The sequence below is a fragment of the Lonchura striata genome, chromosome Z (genome assembly GCF_050655825.1).
Source record: "Lonchura striata isolate lonStrDom1 chromosome Z, ASM5065582v1, whole genome shotgun sequence".
Classification (NCBI taxonomy): domain Eukaryota; kingdom Metazoa; phylum Chordata; class Aves; order Passeriformes; family Estrildidae; genus Lonchura; species Lonchura striata.
The window spans coordinates 25,724,709-25,746,620 of record NC_140740.1 but is presented as its reverse complement, the minus strand read 5'-3'; the positions used below and the strand labels follow the sequence as shown (position 1 = coordinate 25,746,620).

At 43.2% G+C, this 21,912-nt stretch overlaps 1 long non-coding RNA gene across 1 annotated transcript in view; it reads left to right on the top strand.

The window, feature by feature from the left end:
- LOC146763738 (uncharacterized) overlaps positions 1 to 21,912 on the top strand; it is a 65,398-nt gene that overhangs the window by 7,279 nt on the left and 36,207 nt on the right. Inside the window, exon 2 of the long non-coding RNA XR_014951425.1 lies at positions 412 to 21,912. This exon is cut by the window's right edge and continues 36,207 nt beyond it. This is a non-coding gene — a long non-coding RNA (uncharacterized LOC146763738). The remainder of the gene's footprint in view (positions 1 to 411) is intronic.

Genomic DNA, 21,912 nt, shown 5'->3' with positions numbered 1-21,912 from the left:
AGTACCCTGTTCCTTATTCTGTGTACACAGCTACCCTATGGCTAGCTCTGGTCCCCGTGGCTAGCTCTGGTCATCTGGGGACATGAAACAGAGACCTCTGCAGCCTTCATAGCTACTAGTGGTGCTGCACTGCCCAGGGCCACATCTGTGGTGCAGCATGCTCCCAAAAACAGGTACACACTCTCCAGACATCTTGGTGAATGGGCCTCTCCTACCAAGAGGAGTAAATCTGTTAGTGACTCTTATGAAAGCTCCCTTTACTTTTTCATGGTCTTGGAAGTCTCTGCTGTGAAGTCAGGTGGGAAAAAGCAGCAGCCTGTCCTCACAGAAAATGGTGCTGTGGTTATTCAGTTGGCACATGCTGAGTACTACAGAGATCTGTTTTTCTTATTCTTTTTCTTTTTTTCAAAGGATGAAGGTAATGCAGTTTCCAAAATGTGGGGCTTTCTGAAGCATACTTAACAGAGTTATGCTTGTAGCAGTAATTCAAGACTTGTCAGTGCTGCCACTTAGGAGAAGCACATGAAAAACATCCTCTGCCCAGCTGCTCTTGTTGTGTAAACATTACTCATCCCCTTGCCGTCTGGCTAGGAAATAGCAATACTTAGCAGCTTATTCCAACCCACTGCCAGATAACACATCTGTTTTGTGCAAGTCCAGTTCCTGTAAAGCTCAGTATGCCTCCAGAGAAATGACAAGAACTTGTAATCCCTCATGCTGGAGAGAAGGTTCACACCTCTCTGGAGCTGCTGACCAGCTTGCAGATTTTCTCAGATCTGCATTTTGGAGCATGAAAACTGTTTACCAATGCCAGAACAAACAGCAGATTATCAGCACCGGGAGAGACAGTGTTTAACCACAGACTGGATCTCAGGTGTGAAGCAAATATTTCCCATGTATGTTCTTCCAAGATACCAATGGACAGGCACCTGGAGGGCAACACCTCACATCCCAGGAAACTGCTGATTATCAGAAGAAGTTAAGGACCAGTAAACTCACATGCACATGAGAACTGTTCCAGAGCCATCTGCGCTCACAGATAGCAATGCTGTGAGATAAACCTTCTGTCAGTGGGCAAACATGGTCTGTCCCTGATTTGCCTTCTGAACACTAGCCAAAGGTTCCAGCAATAAATTCTACAACTCTGACAGCAGTCAGGAAGGACAAGCAGGCTAATATTTGCTCAATATGGGGTCTTTCTACTGTCACAGTGGACTGTTTTAGCTGCAAAGCAAGACAAAATGGCTAAGCTAAGGTCGCCTCCACTGTAAGGCCTGATAAAGGAGTGGGAGGTTAGGTGTGAGACTCCAGTATAAAGTAAAATATCTCTCTAAGCAGTGAGTATGACTGATGTTTATTAGTGCAAGTCTGTGGTTGATCATCACTGTTGCCTGTTGGATTTTTGTTTCACGCGCAGCACTGATTGATTTCACCTTGTTGAATAGAACAGAAAGGAAAATAAGAGAGAAAAGCAAAAAGATAAACTTCCTGAGAAAGGAAGCAGCCTGCACAGGCATATCTTTAGTGCTATTTGTCTTGAAACAGTCCTTGGCCTCTTTCTACCACAGCTTTACAGTGTGATGAGTCATAAATTAAAGCTTTGTGGAAGGAATAAAAGTAGTAAGTCTGTGGAATATGCAGGCATGGAAGCTAGCTGCAGCATAACTCCTCAAGCTGAGATAATTTTGGAAGGAAATTTTTCAAATAAATGTTTCTTCTTATGCACTGAAAAAAAAAAAAAAAGGCAGAAAGTAAAGATTAAAAAAAAAAAAAAAAAAAAAAAAAAACCCAAAAAAAGAAAGCTTCTAAATCCTGGAAACTTCTGCATGAAATCAGTCCAAAACCTTCAGATTGCAGCTCAAAAGAAAATTCTTATATGCTAGTGCATAGCAATGACCTAAGATAAACCTGTGGAACAAGGCTTAACAATTCTGTGTGGTAGAGGGCCTTTCATTAAAAAAAACTCCTTGAAAGAAGTTATGTGCCAAGCCAATATATCTCTGGCTGTGGTTGTACTGTGGATTTTGTTCAGCATTTACTATCAGAAAAACCTGGACATGTTGCAAGCAGACCTTGGGACATCCTGCTCGTATGTCTTCCACACCCTGCCATGATAGTGACATTGTCAGCAGTTTTAGCTGTCACCATGTGAAAAATGGCCCTTGAGTTTGTGCTGCAAATGGTGACAGAGGGGTTGTTTTCTCTTGATGCCCCACCCTGGTCAAGACCACTTCAGGAAGACACAGCTAAGCTCCATCAAACAGCCTAGTTTTTCTTTGCAGAAAGTCCACTCTGGCATCAAATGGGCTGTATGGGGACAGGCTGTCAGTCTGCCTCTTATGTGTCAGCACGTGTTTGCAAACTACTCTCATATATTCATGTGTCATAGCTTGCTTGTGAGAAATGGCTATGGACAAAATTGTAGGTGGTACAGTTTTCTAATGGTGCAACCATCGTAATATTGGTGACCTGGCAGTCCTTAGAATAGAAATGGAATATTAGTATTTTTATACTGCATGTCAAATCACAGCTGTGTTTTTGCAGGTTTGGAAAAGAGGAAATACTTTAGTCTCCTTGCAGTTTTTCTTCCCAAGATTTCTTCCTGTGAAGTAATGAGCATGCATAGAAATCAATGCAGTAAGTAAATTAACAAATGTTTTCACTTCAAAAGAGAAACAAAAGCGTATCTATTTTGGAGGGGAGTTGGTAAAGCTGCTATTTTCTAGAAGTCCTGAAATTTCCAGTTTTCCTCACCTCCCTCCAAAAGTCCAAGACAAAGCATCAAAGGAAAACTTTCTGGCCCTGAGGAGTTATCAAAGTGTATCTGGAAAGGTCTAGATATAATTTTGACTAAATAAAGTGCAGAAAATTGCAGTTCTGGAAACATCTTGGAAATCTGCTGGTTGGTGGCTGAGGCTGACCAGCCTGAGAGGTAGGAGTAATATGCAGAGGGTGGATTTTGCAGAATGGGCAAAACCAGTGGGAGAAACACTGGCCTGGGAAGCACATCCTGCAGTGCAGCTGGCACTGTGCTTCCCAGGAAGAGGAAGAAGTGGGCTACAGCCCTCAAACCCAGGTTGCAAACACCACTGATCACTTTGACTACCAGCTTCCAGATCTTCTGTCTAGGAGTCATTGTGCTCTTCTGGTAAATGTTGGAAAAGGGCTGTTCAGAGGCCTCTGTGCTGTGGGGCCAGATGTCCAGGATGGCTGGAAGTCACTGCTCAGTGGGGCCAGGGCCCAGTCTATGCCCTGAGGCATTAGGGGCACCATGCACAGCAGGTACTGACCCTCCTACATAGAAAGAGTAAGGACTGTCAGCTTTGGCACCTTTGGATCATTGCCAGTCTCATCCAGAGATCCACAGTGTATGACACTGCATGCTGTCACATGTCATCTTGTGGCATGTGCTAGAGGAAGGTAACTAGAACATCCACATTTGTCTTCTTGAACTCCTTAATATTTTGGACCTACTGGGAGTTCATGCTTGTTTCACAGTTTAAACTGAATAAAAATACCAGGGCTAGGGCAAATTACAAATTACGTGGCGTTTGGTAATTGCAAATGGCATGAGCTTGTTGTCCCTGGGCTTGGCCTTCAGAAGATGGTCCTTGCATATGCCTAGCATGCTCTCAAAGTTACTGATTCTTCTGCAGAGAGGTGCCAGGAATGCTTGGAAATACAGCTCCAGGCTCTTCGTCATCTTTCTGGACTTACTCCTGTACATCCATGTCTCTTATACAGGAAGCCCAGAAAGAAAAGGTAAAGAAACCTGCATGGGAAACCATCAAAAGCATGAACCAACTGAGAGAACAGAAGGGATTGGATGTGGCACTTGGTGCCATGGTTTAGTTGAGGTGTTAGGGCTGATCTTAAATGTCTCTTCCAACCTAGTGATTCTGTTCAGCGAGAGGGATTCAGTTGTGTGAGTTTTTCATTTTCATTTCAATATGCTGAATGTTCTCTGCTGAACTCAGTCAAACATTGCATGTTTGGAGAGTTTCATTTTCAGTGCAATTTAACGATTCTCTTTTCAAGTAGATGTCAGGTTGTGGTTTCTGTGCTACTCTGCACTGCACTGGTGGTTTCCTGTGTACCAGGCCAGCAGAAAATAAATCAGTGGAACAAACTTTTTGCGTAAGGGCTTCACTTGCCAGATATGGGTCTCTGCCTCTATTAGAGAACCTGGAAGCTTTGGATACAAAAGCAAATTGAAAACCACTATTGTAATGTCACTCCTTTAATTCCAAACAAACGAATACTGCCAGATCCAAGCACCAGCACTCATCATCAAAATGCAAAACAAAATATCCCTTTTCTGGTCATCATTCTGAACAGAACACTATGGGGAGGCACCAGAAGCATTCCACAGCTGGGACAGGGCCTGTGCCTTGGTCTTTCTTCACTAGCAATGGGAATAAGACTGAAGAAAACATGTAGGCGCATGTTTGGTTGGTTGGTTGTCTGATGTACTGAAACAGACCTGAAATACAGAAGTTTTTTTGGGCTGGAGGAAGTAGCTTAGTATGTGAAAGGAGTAATTTGACTTGTGGTTTGTTGCATTATCTAACTCATAGTGGGGAGCACTATTCACGGATCAGGCCTTCCAAGTGCCTGTCACAGAGCAAACCCAGGGCAAGATAGTGTCTGAGGCAAACCCAGGTGTTTTCCTTCACCTCCATACTCTGCTCAAGCATAGGCTCTCACTTTTGTGGAGCACCTGTAAAATGTGCAGGTGAAATAGAAAGCTGTTTCTGCAATTAGCTGTTGCAGCTGCATTGACACAGCTAACAGCCTGGCTGCAGGTGTAAGCCTCTTGTGAAGGCTGTCATAGCACACCTAACAGGGGACACACCTGAGTAGTTGTAGCCAATTTTATACTTCAAGGGATGAGTTTCAAGTCACTGAAACTCATTGAAACCTTATTGAAACAACTTGCTCCCTTTTTAAGTGTCACCTGTCTTGCAGAACAGAGCTGCCCAGAGCAGCAAGGCTGCCTATCACTACAGCAGCTACCTTACTGAGATGCACACTAAATGTAGTCCTGTTGAAAGCTGAATCCCACACTTTAAGACTTGGACCTGGCCTGCTTTGGCTAGTTCTAATGTATTTGACTGTTTGAGAACTGGAATGTTCTGAATTCAGTGTAAACTGAAGTTTCAACTAATTTGGATTTTGTGGTTTTAAGGAAGTTTTATGTCTGTTTTATAATGTCAGTGTGTGAGTTCTTACTGATTTACTTATGTGATTTTTAAAATCACATTTTTTTTTATCATCTGCAGCAACTTGGAATAGAAGGGCTTAGATCGTCTGAGATGAGAAGCCACATCTGATCTCTGAAAACATGGAACTCACAAGGCAGTAGACATAAGCTCCTTGTGGGGAAAAGAAAAGACTCAGGAAAAAAAATATCTGTTGCAGCTGATGTCTCAATTTGAAATTCTGTCTCTGGGCAAAACGTCTAACATGTTCCTCACAAAATTGATTGAGTGGTAGCTAATTTGCAAATTTTGTGACCACAGATGTCATTTGCTTCCTTTCAGGAAAGTGCTTGCCCTCAGTGCTGCACATTTTGACTTTACATGGTCAGGAATGCATTTGAAGGCAGCTGTAACAATGGTTAAAATGACTGACCTTTGTCTTATTCAAGAACAACCGTTTTTGTCTAAGCAGAATTTACACATATTCATTATGCTCCTTTAGAAAATGCCAGTTATGTGTTGGATTAGATGTCTCACACACACATACAAATTCCTGAATTTATTCCCAAATACACGAATTCCTGTCCTCCTGCAATGTGAGCAAACAAACCAAAAAATGGAGGCTGACAGTGTAGCCAGCTTGGGCTGCATGCTGAATGCCTTTTGCTTGTCTGCATGTACTTGCTGGAGGTGGATGATCTGCTCTGTGTGCTCTGGAGTGACAATGCTTCAGTGCCATTTACAACAGGACAATCCAGATAGTTGTTTTTAAAACATAAACATGTTTAAAGCATAGTTTTAAACTACAGGTTTACAGCAATGTCATTTGACACTTCAAAAATAATCTTCAGTTCTTAGGGTTGCATCAGCATAAAGATGCTATCCCATACTTATGTACAATAAAAATGTATGTGGCTTTTACTCTAGCAAGAATAGTAATTCCCTGAATTCATTCTCTCAGCAAAAGGCTATCATCTGAAGGATGTACCTGAGTCTTGGCCAGAGAAGGACAACAGCATTCAGCATTTCCTTGCTTTAGTGAGGGTTGTAGGAGGTAGTTCAAAGGAGGAGAAAACAAGGACTGTCTTATAAGAACAAAAAGTGAGGCTTGTTCTTTTTTTTCCTCTCAAGATCTCTGATATTTTCATAATACTGGGTTTAGTCCTGATGTATACAGTGCCAGTGATGCAGTCCAGTGATATTCTAGATGACTATGCTGTCGTCTTGTTGAGTTTATGGCTCAGTGTACTGTTTTCCTTTATATAAATATATATTTCCTTAATTTTATATATATATCTTTTATATTAGGAGTTTCAATGTAGTTTATCCTGTAGTTGCAAGAAAACATGATAGCTGTCTGATACTACTTGGAAGGAGTTAGCTGGAGAGTAAGGTGAAGCAGGTTGCAGAGTGGATCACAAATTGGAAAGTGGAGAGAGGTTGGTATGTAAGGCGAATATGGAAAAGAAGTTTGAAACAATGCTACGGGATGTAAGGTTCAGTAAAAATGTAAAACATCCTGAGGCTTTGATGCTGTGGTGTGACTTGAAGTGGTGTGATGGCCAGTGTAGCTGAGCTTCATTGGTTGAAGTGCCAGAGAATGGGGATGGATGGGGGGATGGCAGTGTGTATGGTACAAGAACTTACACTAGGGATGAGTTTGCTGCAGATGCATTGGCTTGATGATCTTAAGACTCAAACTGCATGTTGTACTCATTATGTGCTTGGGACAGAAATGTCATAACATGTTTACACAGGCTTCAGTTTTCCTTATCACCACAGCTGGATTGCACAACTATTCAAATTCATTCGCTTTGCAGTTTCATTAAACCTTTAGGGTTGTGGTTGAACAATGACTGCTGCTGCTCTAAAGTAATTATTCCCAGAGCTGCCTCCTCTAACCTTTGACATGATCCAGGCAATGATTGTCATCAGAGACTTTTGCAGCACGGTGGATGTTCATGCCACTTAGGTTTTCTTCTGTGATGGCAGAGGCTGGTCTCCCCTGTGCTGGGGTCTCCCTGCCATTCATGTAATTCCTGCATCCTCTGCTGGTTTTACTCTGTAGCCTCCCAAAACATCATCTGGTGGTGTTTATGTTTGTCTGCTACTCCGCTGAGGACTCAGCTCCAGAACAGAGGCATTGTCTTGGTGACCTTAAGACTCAAACTGTGTGTTCTTTTCATTGTGATAGAAATCTTCTAGTATCTTGTGTTGAAAGCCATTTTTATCTCATTTTTATCTCAACAAGATACTTTCCATACAAGTCAGTCTGTTCCCTTTTCCCCTGTAAGTGTTGTTAATATTGCCACCTATTGCTCTTGTGTGAGCAGCTTCTTTCCATAGAGCTAGCAAGGGTTAATATGATTCAGGTACACTAGCAAAGGTTAATGTCATGCACATGAAGTTGCAAGATTTAGGCCTTGTCTGCCTTGCCTGCTATTTAAATATTGTTGCAGTTCAGAAGAAAATCACGGAGGGTTTTTAGCTGGCTATCAATGGAAAGTTTGGGTCTAATTTCACCAGCTAATCTAGGTCTTTCCAGGATGAGTCACCACTGAAGCCACAGACTTTTGAGCCTCCATCATGGTCCCACATTGATTTTTCTACAATGACTGATTAGTCACTATCAGTTAATGGAAATCTAGGCATGCTGACCAGGCTTACAGGGTAAATTAGGCCCTGGGCTTTCTGGGCAGAGGATCCTTCAGTGTCTTGTGGTTGTTGCAGGAGGCAAGTGTCTGCTGAAGAAGAAGCAGGAGAGGCTGAAAGAGGCACAGAGCAATCTTAGGGGTAGACTGCCCTCCATTGCTGGAGGGCAATCTACCAGAGAGGCCAGCTGATGGTGGAAATACTTTACAATTTTTACAGCATGTGCAAAGGAGTTGGGACTCTCTCATATTTTAAACCTAGACAGCAATTAAGGACCATACAGCTGATCATTCACTCCCCCTGACCACTTGTTGGGGAGGAGGATTGGAAAGAAAAGTAAAATTTTGTTCTAAACCTCACATCACACAGCTACAGGCAATTCCCCCAGTGACAGGTCCTGTCATGGTCGCCAGAGAGAAGAAATCAGTGTCTGCCTCCCCTCTTCCCCAAGGGAGTTGTATCTGCAGTGAGGTCTCCCCTCAGTCTCCTCTTCTCCAGGCCTAGTAACCTCAGCCACTTCTCACAGGCTTCTCTTCCAGAACCTTCACCTTCCTCATGGCCCTCCTTTGGACACTCTCTAACAACTCAATGTGTTTTTGTGTTGCGGCACCCAGAACTGCCCCCAGCACTGGAGGTGAGGTTGCCCCAGTGCAGAGCAGAGCAGGACAATCCCTCCCTTTCCTGGCTGTGATGCTGTGCCTGATCCACCCCAGGATATGTTTGGGCTTCTTGGCTGCCAGGGCACTGCTGGCTCATGTTCAGCTTCAACCAGGACCCCCAGGTTCCTTTCCTGCACTCATTTCTGCTTTCCAGCCTGTCGTTTGTTTGTCTGTCTGTACACCCAGGGTTGCCCCATCCCAGATACAGAATCTGGCACTTTCCCTTGTTGAATTTCATAGAGCTGGTGCCTTCCCAGTCCCCTCATTTGTCAAGGTGTCTCTGCAGGGCCTGCCTGCCTTTGAGGGAGTCAGCTGCTCCTCCCAGTTTTGTATCATCTGTGAACTCAGTATCCCTTCCAGTCCTGAGTCCAAGCCACTTATGAAGACAAAGAGCACAGGGCTGAGGATGGAGCCCTGTGGAATCCCCCCAGTGACAGGTCACCAGTCTGATGTCCCCCCATTCACTGTAACCCTTTGTGCCTGACCCCTGAGCCAGCTGCTCACCCACCACATAATTTGTTTATCCAGCCACGAGCTGGACAGTTTGTGCAGAAGGATCCTGGGAGAGGCAGCATCAAAGGCTTTACTGAAATCCAGAGAGATTACATCAGCTGGCTTCCCTTGATCAGCTAGTTGGGTTATCTTGTCATGAAAGGAAATCAGGTTTTAGAAGCAGGACTTTCCCCTCATGAAGCCATACTGGCTGTGACCAGTGACTGTGTTGCTCTTCAGGTGTTTTTCAATACTTCCCAGAATAGTCTTTCAGTACTTTTACTGAACACTGAAGTGAGACTGATAAGCCTGTAGTTTCCAGGGTCATCCTTCTTGCCCTTCTTGACAATTTGGACAATGTTCACCAGATTCCAATCAACTGACATCTCTCTGGGTTTCCAAAGCTGTTCAAAAATCACTGAGAGAGGCCTTGCAATTACATCAGCCAGTACTATTGGGTGAACCCCATCAGGCACCATAAACTTACAGGGATTCAGCCAGAGCAGCAAATCCCACACTAGTTCAAGATTGGCTAGGAGTTCATCATTCTCTTGGCCATGGTAATCCAGCTCAGGCCACTGCAGTTCCCAGATTCTGTCACTGGTGTTGAAGACCAAAGCAAAGAATTCATTAAACTGCCTTGTCTGTATCCAGGTTTATGAGATGCCCATCCTCTCCTGTAATGGGCTGATGTAATTTCTGCACTCCCTTTTCCAATTAATATATCTTTAAAAACTGTTTTTGTTGCTCCCCCTAGTATTGGCTAGTTATAACTTCAAGTGAGCTTTGGTTTCATGAATTTTATTCTTACAGTAGGAAAAAAAAAAAATCTGTTTATTGCTCCCATGTCACCTGACCTTGCTTCCTCTGGCCATACACCTGCTGGTTTTGCCATAGATTCACAAGAAGATCCCTGTTCAGGCAAGCTGGCCTTCTGCCTTTTCTGCTTGACTTCCAGCATTTGGGAATTGTCTCTCCTGTGCCCTTAGGCATTGATGTTTGACCAGCACTGATGGACCTGGGCACCAGCAAAAGCATTTTCCCAGGGGACTTTACTCACCAGTGCCCTGAGCAGCCTAAAGTTTGTTCTCCTCATGTCCAGAGTTGAGGTTTTGCTGGCACTTTTTCTCCTGATAGCAATTGTTCTGTGATCACTGTGGCCAAGGCAGCCACTCGTCTCCGCTTTGCTCATGAGATCTCCTCTGTTAATAAGTAACAAATCTGGTACTTGTATCTTGAGGTTATATTCCAGGTGTTTTAGCACTCTTCCTGATCTGATTGTGTCAGCTGTGTGATATTTCCAGTTAATACCTAGCAAGCTGAAGTCCCCCATAAGGACAAGGGCAGATGATTTGGAGGTGTCCCTTAGTTTCTCAAAGAATAGTTCATCAGTGTCATTGTCCTGCCTTCCTGGCTGCACGGCCTATAACAGGCTCCCACGATGACATCTGCATTATTTATTTATCCTTTAATCCTTACCCAGAGGCTCTCAGGTATGGAGAATTTGCCAACTGCAAACTTCATACACATTCCAGCCTCTCCATTACTTACCGTGCTACACCACCTCCACCTCACCTGCACAGCCTGTTCCTGCTGAAGAGTCTACAGCTATCCATCCTGGCACAGCGGTTACAGGACTCATCCCACCAGTTTTGCTTATCCCAGTGATAGCATATCTCTGCCACCGGGCCAAGGCTTCTGCTTCCTCTTCCTTGTTCCTCATGCTACACGTGTTGGTATAGAAGGGTTTCAGGTGTGGTTCATTGCAGCTGTCACCTTGTGGAGCCAATTGAAGCATCTCATCAGCACTATGTCCCTCAAATTTTGGTGCACTATCTTGCTGCATATCACTGGTAACTGATTTTTTCCCATTCCCCCTTCCAATCTAGTTCAAAGGTCTAAAAATCAGCACTGCTGTGCAAAAAAGGCTTTTCCTCTTCTGAGAAAGGTATATCACATCAACTGCCAGTAGATCCACTACTGTAGATCAGTCCATGATCAAAACACTGAACAATCCTTCATTTAGGATAAGCTTAACAACAGACAAGACATCAGTGTGTTTTCAACATCATTTCAACTCTGAATCCAAAATAGAGCACTGCACCAGCTATTAAGGAAAAAATTAACTCTATCCTAGCTGAAAACAGGACAGACTCCCAAGGGAGAAAGCTTTGAATTTGCAAGTTACCTTTTTCCACAACCTCTGTTTCTCCCAGAAGCTTCTGTCCCACAGCATGGTGCCTACTTTGACAGACCAATTTTGCCGCATGTCACAGCCCTGGCTGCATCCTCCTCTATGAAAGGGGAGGGCTACTCATGTACAAGCAGCAGTGAGAACAGTCCTGCAAGAGGACTTGTCATGGACAAGCAGCTGCTAGTGTGTGCTTCTGGATGTCTCATTGTGTGGCTGTGGACTTTGCTATCATTTCTGAAGCATTTAATCATCCATGCCATCATATCCTTAAAAATATCCCATTCAGCAACTGTCCTTTTGCACCCTGGGGTTTGCCAGTTCCTCTAGTTGTGACAAAAGACCAACACCTGATGTGTTAACAACTGAAGTCTGCAGCCTTTTTTTCAGGCAAGTTATTTTTAGCTACAGATACCTTTGCCCTCCTCCATTTATGGTGAACTGAGAGAGTCTTTACTCTCTCCACCTTGCCAGCTGCTACTATCTACCTTTTGGAAGACTGTTTTGTGCTCTCACTCTTCACCTCTGCAGGGAGCAGAAAAGCAGGGTGGTTTTTGTGAAGATGCTTCCACAGACACAAGAAGAATCCTCAGCCCTTGCAGAAGTGGACACCCACATTTATTATTTATTATTTATTATTTATTATTTATTATTTATTATTTATTGTTTATTGTTTATTTTTATATTTATTTTTAATTTTTTTGTTTATTGTTTATTGTTATTTACCTAGCACTGGCCTTGGAAGATCAGGTGGCCCAGCAGATCAAGTAGCAGAGTGATTCTGTGTGTGTTTCTTCTGGCCAGCATGGTTTACAGTCTGGTCTAAGCACCAAGTGACAGAAGTTTGTGGTTACAGTTAATAGGCAGAACAATTAGAGCACGTCAGAAGAGATGTAGGTGCGGTGAACTTTGTATGAACATATTTGCTTTTTGCCCATGACCCTCTGAAGTTTCAGGAGGGAGAAATTTTTAGTTGAGGACAAATGCAAAGCAAAAAATCCTTATGCATCCAAGGCAAATACTTCTCATGAATCCAAACTACAAAAAGCTGAAGAAATATCTTCTGAAATGAAGAGAGACTAAAATAGCTAATATTTATAAAGCTTGCACAAGTAAATTCTTGTTGAAATTATAAGAGAACAGATCAGCCTGAACAAGACAGAATTATACATCACTTGCTGTGATATGAAGCCATCACAAAGTGAAGTTATTGTCATATCACCATGATGGTGCACCTAAGAACACATAGCCCCTCTTTTGGACTATGGGAAATCTTCCTCCAAAACCCACATTTGCTCAGACAACACATTTGCACAACTATTCTTCCACTTCTCAACTTACAACCACACTTGATCCAAGGCAGTCCCTGAGATGAACTTGATCCATCCATTGGCTATTTTTATAGAATCTTGAATATTAAATGGGATCCATTGTGGAAATGCAGCCAAATCTGCAGCTGTGGTAATTCTGGACAAGGGTGTGTGGACAACATGTAGAAGGCAGAGAGACAGATGACTGCAATGGCTTTATATGGTGTAAAACTGTCTTGTCTGATTACTCGGGATCTCTGGGATCTCCTACAGGCTTTTCTTGTGCAACAATCCCTGTTTTTTTCCCCCAACTGAATAGACTTCACTGTATCAGCATCAAGAATAACCTTGTTTTACTCTGGAGAAATATTTATTTTCTCCTCTGCCTCTCTAGCCCGTTCTTGTTGATTATTTTTTCCCACTTCAGGGCAAACAGCAGCATCCCTGATTCTGCGGATCTTCTCTTCCACTATTCCCATGCTAAATTTTTTGTTTGATGCTGTTTGAATGCAGAATACGTCTATTTCTTCATGGCTGTATCACCAGAACCACACTTAGAAAGTTTTGGCTCTCTTTTTAATGGTATTTTCCTTACTAAAGTAATGCTATTTTTAATAAGAAAATCCATGCCAGAAGCCTGAGTATTATAAACTTAGACCCTGTGCAAGTCATCAACACATCAACCTGATTAAGACTTACTGTTTCTGACATTGAGCACAGGAATGAAAGATGTTAATTGCCAACATTTGTGTGAAATCTCTGAATATAAACCAGACTGCTGTGAGTTTCAGAGAGCACACTCTGCCTGTGACAATAACAGCATTGTGTAATCTCCTTTTATTACAGGCCAAGCTAATAACACATTATCTCATGTTTCCATCAGCTAAATGCATGCACACAGACCCTTACATTCCGTCTGCTGATCTCCATACAAATTAGGACACTGCTGTGGATCACTGCTGCCCCTGCTCTTCTTGCATTCCATACCTCTTTCCACCTTTCTTACCTCACACAGAACCCCTTCATCCATCCACTCCCCTTTAATGTCACCTTCTGTGACCACTGTGGCCACTCATCTCCACTTTGCTCACGAGATCTCCTCTGTTAATAAGTAACAAATCTGGTACCTGTATCCTGAGGTTATAAGCAACCTGATTCTGTAGCTTATTTGGGAAACAGGGCTGGGGGGCTGCAAGAGTAGAGCCCAGGCTGTAAGACATACAAGTGATATTTGTACCAGCATTTGTGCTGGGTAGTACCAGGCTCCTGGAGGCACAGGAGTCTCGGGCCCCAAACACACCTCACAGACAAGACCCAGCCTAAGTACCAGCCCTGGATGGCTCAGGGGACTGAGCAAGTTCTGTTGATTTTGCCCTGTTCCTGATGGATGCCACCATCTGTTTTCCAACTGGCTGTGGATCCAGCGGCAGCGCTGTGGGGAGATGAACAGGGTCCCTGAAACTCACGTGGATTTCCTTGGAGTGGATGTTCTGGAGTCCTAATACTCCCATTATACTTGTATGAGCTTTTGCTCCTCCCACTAGTTTTCTGACCCTTGTTCACCCACATCTGAGGATCAGAAGTTGGGAAGAAGCATGAAAAAATAGGTGTTTGGGGGTTTTCATGGTTGGGCTGTCTTTCTGTAAATATTGCTCCAACGTGTCATGAAATAGGAAATCTGGAAAAACACTGCTTTGCTCTTTGTTTTTTCCACAGTGGGGGCTTTCAGCATCTTATTTAGCTGTGAGGGAAAAAAATTCTTCTTTAATACAAAATAGATGGTGGAATTCCACATACAGACAGCTGCAACAGTCAGTAGAGTGTTGAAATCAGGAAATTCATCAGCCTTTTAAGCAGATGAAACACTTTAAAACAGTCTGAAAATATGTACAAATCCTATTTCTTCTCTTCTCCAGATGATTAGCTTCTCACCATGGATAATGAATTTGCCTGCAACTCCTGGTAGAGATGCCTTTTTCCATTAATTCAGTAGCACTCTTTGTGGATACATGTTCCCTTGGCTTAAATGATGCAACTCAGTGGATGAGCAATTACTTCTTGACACAGAGCAGGAAATACCTACCTGGAAAAGGATTTAACTTACTCAGTCTAGTTGACTTAATGGAAAAAGGAATTGCTGCACTTCAACAACATCTCTTCCTCCTCACTCTATTTTTTTGTCAGCACCAGCACTTTGCACACACCTCTGGACAGCTCTGTACTGGCTTGACACCTCCCTGGAATGACTCAATGCAGGGCTCAGTACCATGAGTGTGGGATGATGTGGTCTGGCAGAATTAGGGAAGGTGCTGTCACACATCTTCAGTTCTTGGTGTATCTGCAGCTCAAGAAATACTCTGTTTTGCTTCTGGCAACTTGAAGGTCTCTCCAAGAAAACCAGCAAAATTAATCCTTTTTGATCTCTGCATTACTCATGATGATGCACAAATTTCCAGGTGAGCCCTGGTGTATCTGTTAGATGAGGAAGACTGGAGGTCAGCAGAGTCTCTCTTAATATGAAGAGATCAGGACTATTACTGGTAGCACAGCTCTAGCAGCATCACCCATCTGAAACATCCCCCAATAACGCAGAGGCCCCAGGCTGAGTTAATTTCAGCTCTTCTGGGAGACCACTAGTGCTTAGATGATTTCCCCTGGTTATTGGACTGCAAGAGGCTAAGCAGCAGGAAACATCCATGCTATGCTTTGAAGGCACACAGCACTCAGCTGTAGGAAACATCAGTGCTTTCATACCTGACCCTGGATGTCAGCAACAATTTTTAGTGTGTCTTGGGTTTGTGCCCTGTGCAAGAACAAATTTGGCCACCTGCTCTGTCCACACATGGAAAGCTTATGTCACTGCAGTGGTGTGGAGACAGAGAAGCAGGATGGTAAAGGGAGAAAAGCAGATGGATACAAAGGGGTTTTTGGCTGTTTGCAAGGCTGCAGCTGACCAAGGTAAAGGTGGTTGCACACTGTCTTTTAGCAGCCTTCTGCACCCACCTGTGCAGCTCCTCTGCAGCAAGGTCTAAAGTAATTTTTTGTCTGGCCTGTGCAACAGCATTTCTCCTGGGGGCGACACCCATGCATCCTTCTCCATACACCTTATCTGATCCTTATCAAAACACCAGCCATCTGAGAAGCAGTAGCATGGGCAAGCTTCCATGTTAAAGCATGGTATCTTAGTGCCAGTCCTTCAGCCCTGAATCTCCTGGGAGTTTGCTGCCTGTTTCCCTCAGGTCTGCTCATTGGAGGGCTCCCTGCCTCAAGCAACCTGGAAGGTCCCATTCTGTCCTGTGCCAGGACAGAAACCTCTTACTTGCACAAGCTCAGCATTCTGAGCTTGTGAGCTTGTACAGGCATTTCTTATGAAAAGTGGCAAACCCAGGTTCAGCAGTCTGAGTAGGGATATCAGCAATAATCGTTTGATTAATGCTGCCTAAACTAATCCTGACGGCCTCATCGTGCTTTAGTTTAGTTATTTTGTCTGGCAACTATTTCTTAATGTGTACTGGGGAACACTGAAGTTAACTTTTTTTTTTTTTTCAGAATTTTTCATTTTGGTTAGACTTCACTTTGTGTGGTTTTATTTACGGGAGGCTTAAGAGCACTGTGGCACAGGAAGGAAGTGCATGGAAGTGATTTTAAGCAGCAAGGCAGAAATTTGCTGGTGTTGCAGCATTCTCAATGGCTCCAGGGATGTCATTATGTCTTGTCTGCCACTTCTCCCTGACCATCCTCCTGTTTGTATCCAGGAGCCAGATAGAGCTGTGTGCTCCAGGTGTGCAGTGTTCTTCAGTGGGATGCCTTCACCAGTGCAAGTCTGAGTGACCATAGGGCTGTTCCTGCTTGTGCTTTTTGTTGGTGGGGCCCTTGTGATCTGCAAAAGGATGAAAGCCACTGAACAATTTTGGCAGACTAGTGGCTAAAGACCTAGCGATTAAAATAATCTCAAAGGCAGCAGCTGAAGTCAGTCAGTAGTAGTTTTGCTGAAGCAGGAAGATTATATATCAGAGAGATAGAGAGAGAGGAAAAAATAGAAATAAGAAAGAATAGTTACACTGAAACTGTTGTCCAAGTAAGTGAATTTTCCTGTCTCTGTTTCACTCTTTCTCCACCTTTCCTGTTGTACAAATATTGCAGTTTTGTCCCTTACTTAAAGTGGACTTCAGTGGTTTTTCCAGCAAAGCCGCCAATATTATTATGATGTGCTTACCTTGTAGGCTATTGTCCTGGTGGTGTCCAAATCAGGTGGTGTCCAAACCAGGACAACTATTCATCCCAACTCCCAACTTCAGGTGCTTTGAAGCAGTTTTCTGTATAAACTTTGTACTATAGCTAAAGTGTCTTTTCCCAAGTAACCCCAAAACATCAGCACCCTGCCAGGCATAGTGTCAGGGTTCTGCAAGAACTACCATATGGGAACAGTGTCAAGTGAGCACTGGCATTTCATCACTTACAGAGGTATTTCCACACCAGTAAGAAGACCCCTGGCCTGCTCACTTATTACTGGAAGCACAGTCTTCCAACACATGCTCAGCTGGTGACCAGGTTGGGAGGAGTGAGGGCTTGGGGTCATTTAGTCAGATGGAAGGTCAGATGGAGATTTGATTCTGCTTCCATCAGTCAGTTCTGAGGTGTTCCAGTTCTTTCCCAGCTGAGATACCAGAAGGCTTCTATGTGTTCGTATAGCTTGCTCCCATAAAACACATCCTGGAAAGGAAGGTGGAGTGCTCTCTGCATACCTGTGCCTCCTCTCACACCCTGATTCTTTGCTAGCGCAATGTCACCAAGAGTTTGCTTCATGGTCTGCACTTGTCTTTGTTCAAATACTTTTTATGGAAACACTTTTTAAGCCCCCAAGTGCCTTTTGAACAAATGACAGAATCCTATTGCTGGGCTCCCTACTCAGTGCTGTGATATTGATGAACTAAAACCAGAGCTGAAGACAGAAACTTCGGCCAGCAAGAACTTCAGTGTTGACTTCATGCATGAAGTAATTCCAAGAACATAGTACATATCAGCAGCTACCATTTGGAAAAATAAGTACTATAGCATGTGATCCTATTGTACAGTAACATTTTGTTATTTATACTTTGTGTTACTGTAGCTTGAAAACCAGAAACTTGAAACAAAACAAAAGACAAATTTCTTTTGTCTTCTCTGACAGGCAGAGATATCAAGCCTGTCTGATTCAGAGTGTTTGGGAGTGGTGCAGGAAGAAAAAGAAAGATACAGAGAAAAAGAAAAATAAAAAGAGAAAGAAAAAGAAAAAGAAAAAGAAAAAGAAAAAGAAAAAGAAAAAGAAAAAGAAAAAGAAAAAGAAAAGAAAAAGAAAAAGAAAAAGAAAAAGAAAAAGAAAAAGAAAAAGAAAAAGAAAATGCACAGGAGCAATGCCACATCCCCACAAGGTTTTTACGTGACACAGTCTTTCAGATACATATTTGGGCTGTAGAGGGACTGTGGCTGGTGTTCTGAAAACCAGACTCCAAAAGGATATTATTTTGGGGTTGAGAGCCAGTGAGCAGTGAGTTTTGGGTGAGCTGTCAGGGTGCACTCGTGATGCCACTGGTTGTGTCTGTCTGCTGCTAACCCCATCCCCTCAGCCCACTGTGCACTGTGCATAGCAGGCACAGCCACATGAACAGGGATTTCTTGCAGAGGAGTCAAATTATGTATCCACACTGGTGTATTCTGGTGTGTCCATAGGGATTTTAAAGGCCTCTGATAGATTGCCTTTAGAAGAATAGATAATTTTCCATAAAAAACCTGGTGGACGTGCTCTGTCAGTATTCTTTTTCTTGGTTATATATTTTTATTGCTGTGATTCACAACTTCATGTGAGTTGTGGGCATGACTCAAAGGAGACAGAAATGGCGACAAAAAGAAGGAGAGGCTTACAAGCTTAGCAGCAGTGCCATTTTCCTGACTTACTCAGTCAGATGTTAGATTGCACCAGGTTTCTGATTGCAGCAGAAAATCTTTGGGGTAGCTAATGTCCTCTCATCTTTTAAGACACACATGTTTTATAGCAACCAGTCTAATCAGGGCTAAATATTTAGAAGTCAATAACCCTGATTACTGGCAATAACTCAGGCAAGCAAACATTTCTGCATGTAATATATCTGATTTTCCTACCTATATGGTTTTTCTCAGTGTTTTCTCAGTATTGTTATTTCCCAGATTTTAACTTCCTATTTATAAGGCACAAAGTACAAGGTCAAATGTTTCAGATTATAAGGCCAAAAGTTTAAGATTTTGCTAGCCCAATAAATGTGAATTATTCTGTTGACAGAAAAGACCTGGTCTTTCTAAAATGGTTTACTGGTTCCCTTTTCTTGACTGAGTCCCAATTCATTATTGTGAAGAGATTTTTGAAATTGCAAGGGACAGGAAAAAAAAAAAAAAAAGGGACTGTAAGTGAACCAAGAGAATACACCACAGAGTTTAGCATACATTTGCCTGTCTCCTCCTCTTTCTCTTTTTGTACTTATTTGCTGTGCTTGCTTCCCACACACACCTCCTTTCATAAACATGTGTCCCTGAATAAGCACAAGAGATTTTTTTTAAATTATATTGTGCTTGAAAACTGTTGGAAGTGAAAGAACAGGCTTTTTCTTCATAAATACAGGCATAAACCACATGATTTATCCTGGTGGGGAGGGAAGTTGAAGGAACAAGAAGGCTTAGGAGAAAATGGGTAATAATCCTCTAGAATTATTCAACCTATTTAATGTAATATTTCTGTGTTTTCTGGAGTTCTTCCCCATCACTTCTCTTCTGTGTGCACCACTTCCTGGATGGACACAACAGGGAGAAGAGTCTGGGTAGTGTGGAAGGCTGAAATTGCTAACCTGGGAAGGAGGAAAAAGGGGAAGGTGTGGTAGAAGCAATGCCAGGTCCCTCGGGTCCCTTTCTACTGCTGCTGGGAAGACAGTGCTCCCTGGCACCCCTGCCTTGCCCCACAGTGATGCTCCTGGCACAAGGCAATAAAGAGGACAGTTTTCAGGTGACAGAGGTGGAAGAGGGGATGCAGCATCTCAGAGCACACAGGTATCTTTGTCATCAGTGAGGTGGGATACCCTTTCTGCCACAGGGCTAGCCCACATATTTTAATTTTTCTTCTGAGGACACCAATTCAGACTCTGTTGTGTGAAACAGAGGTGGTAAGTCTTCAGAGTGCAACAGTTATCCCTACCATATGTTTAGTGGCTACCAGAATGGGACAGTGAATATGACACAGGCAAAACTATGTCAGTCTGACCCCAGAGGTTCTCTGTAGCACACAGCCAGAACCCCCAAGCCTTCCAGGTAGAGAGAATAGCCTTCTGTCTTTCCAGTATCTGTTCAGCTCAAGCACTTATGCAGCACAGCTGCTTTCTCAGGCAGGGATGTGGTACACATCCTTATTGCTCTTTCTTGCCTGTAAGCAAAGTGTTGTAGGGAACCAAAAGAACAAATACAGCTGAAAGCCTTGTCCATAGTTGTGTCCTTGAGGAGGTGCCCAGCAAGCATGGATACACGTGGTGGGGGCACATGTACCTGCCTGGTTTGGTCCCTGGTCACCCTTGCTCCAAATGGCCCCTTTGCCTACCTGACACATCCCTGGTGGCCACGCCTGCTCGCAGCAAAGCAGCCGTCCTTCCTCTGCCTTCTCTGCATACATTTCTCACAGAGCACACCTTTCCCCTGTCCCTGCAATCCATCAGAGTATCCTCCTGCAATGCAGGGGTCAGTTGAAGACCAAGGTCTGTCAAGGGCAATGACTTTGCAAGGCAGATCAGTTTCAGGTGGATCCTAGCTCTGTGAAAAAATCCCTATAGATTTCCACACAGCTTGCCTTTTGCCAAAGACTGTATTTTGTGTGTCACTGTCAGAACAGCTTTAGCTGTACCAATCCAGACCCTGTAAACAGCAGACAAAAATTTTCATCCTCAGTGCTGAAAAACAAAACAAAAAAAATAATCTTTCCCTCCTGAACCATTTTAATCAACAGGATTTCAGCATGACTCACTTCTTTTTTCTGTTGCATGCAAATTGAGGGAAACTCCAGTTCCTGCCCCTTCTAAACTTAGTCTATGTAAGCAGGTTACCTCACACAGTTTTTTAAATACTTTATGCCAAATTATGTTAAGCTGAGCAAAGCAGAGGGATGACTGAGAGAATTTTTGGTCCTTGATTTGTGTTCTTTCACACTTGCAGCTGCTAATGCATGTTACATCTGTGTTATTGCATGTTGCAGCTGCTGTCTCAGCAGGGAGAAGGAATACACTTTAGCTACAAAATTAATATGAATCACAGGAAGGGACCAACAGTCATCTCTAAATTGGCTATGCTGCTGTGGCTGAGACCTCATCAGGAGAAACAGCAATCTCTGTGCAGAGAGAGAGTTTAGAACTGTTCTCTGTTCAGAAAAACAGCTAACCACAGGCTCAACATTGTTCCCATAAATTGCTCTACTATGCCACATGCTATTACCATGAACTCTCTTTTATTTAAACGTGCCAATAAACATGTCTTTCATTTGCTGTTGAAAGCCAACATTTGGAACAGAGGCAGTAGTCTTGCTTAGGATGTTGTGAGCACCAGCATGTGCTGGCCACAGTTTTGCAGTCACTGCTTTGCTTCTCTGGTTTCCTCCCTAAAGACTTTTCTCACTTGGCTGCTTCTTTTAGTTGCTTTGTTATTGCTTTTATGTTCCTCCAAAGGCTTTCTGCAGAGTGATCACAACAGGGAGATGTCCTGCCTGCTTCCTCTACCAGCCCACTAATACCCAGGGACACAGACACATTTCACTCAGATGCTTGCAGCTAGAGCAGGTACCTTCCACCAGCAGAGAAAAGTGGTTCAGCACCCAGGGGTTTGCTTGCAGTCTTTTTCCACCCAATTTCCCTGGAAAGCTACTGCTTCTGGGATCATGCATTTGTAATTTTGAAGCTTGGGTTGATGGATAATGACAGTGACCTACCAAATAGAGCAAGTGTTATTTGTGAAAATATCTGGAATGCAACATGTAGGCTCAACTAATCTTGCCAACTAGCAAGCCTGAACAGTTTAAAAAAACAAAGGATTCTCTGGCCCTGGGACCTTAGTTACAGTTATTTTCCTTTTTCTTGTAACATTAAGTATTTCAGGTTTTGAAGCCTACAAAGGACAGTGGAGTTCATGAGAGCTGCATTCATGTGCAAGTACCTTATTGATCCTCTTGAATTTAAACTATTACAAAATTCAGAAATAAACACAAATGTGATGAATGAGAAAGGTTTGTGGTTTTCTTCCCCATCATATCTGCAGCTGGCTGATTGCTGAAAGACAGCGATGGAGGAAGGCAAGTGCAAAATGCTTCAAGAACACAGGCCTCTTACTCCCATGGGGCTGTATTCTAAGGAGGTAGCTCACAGCTGTAT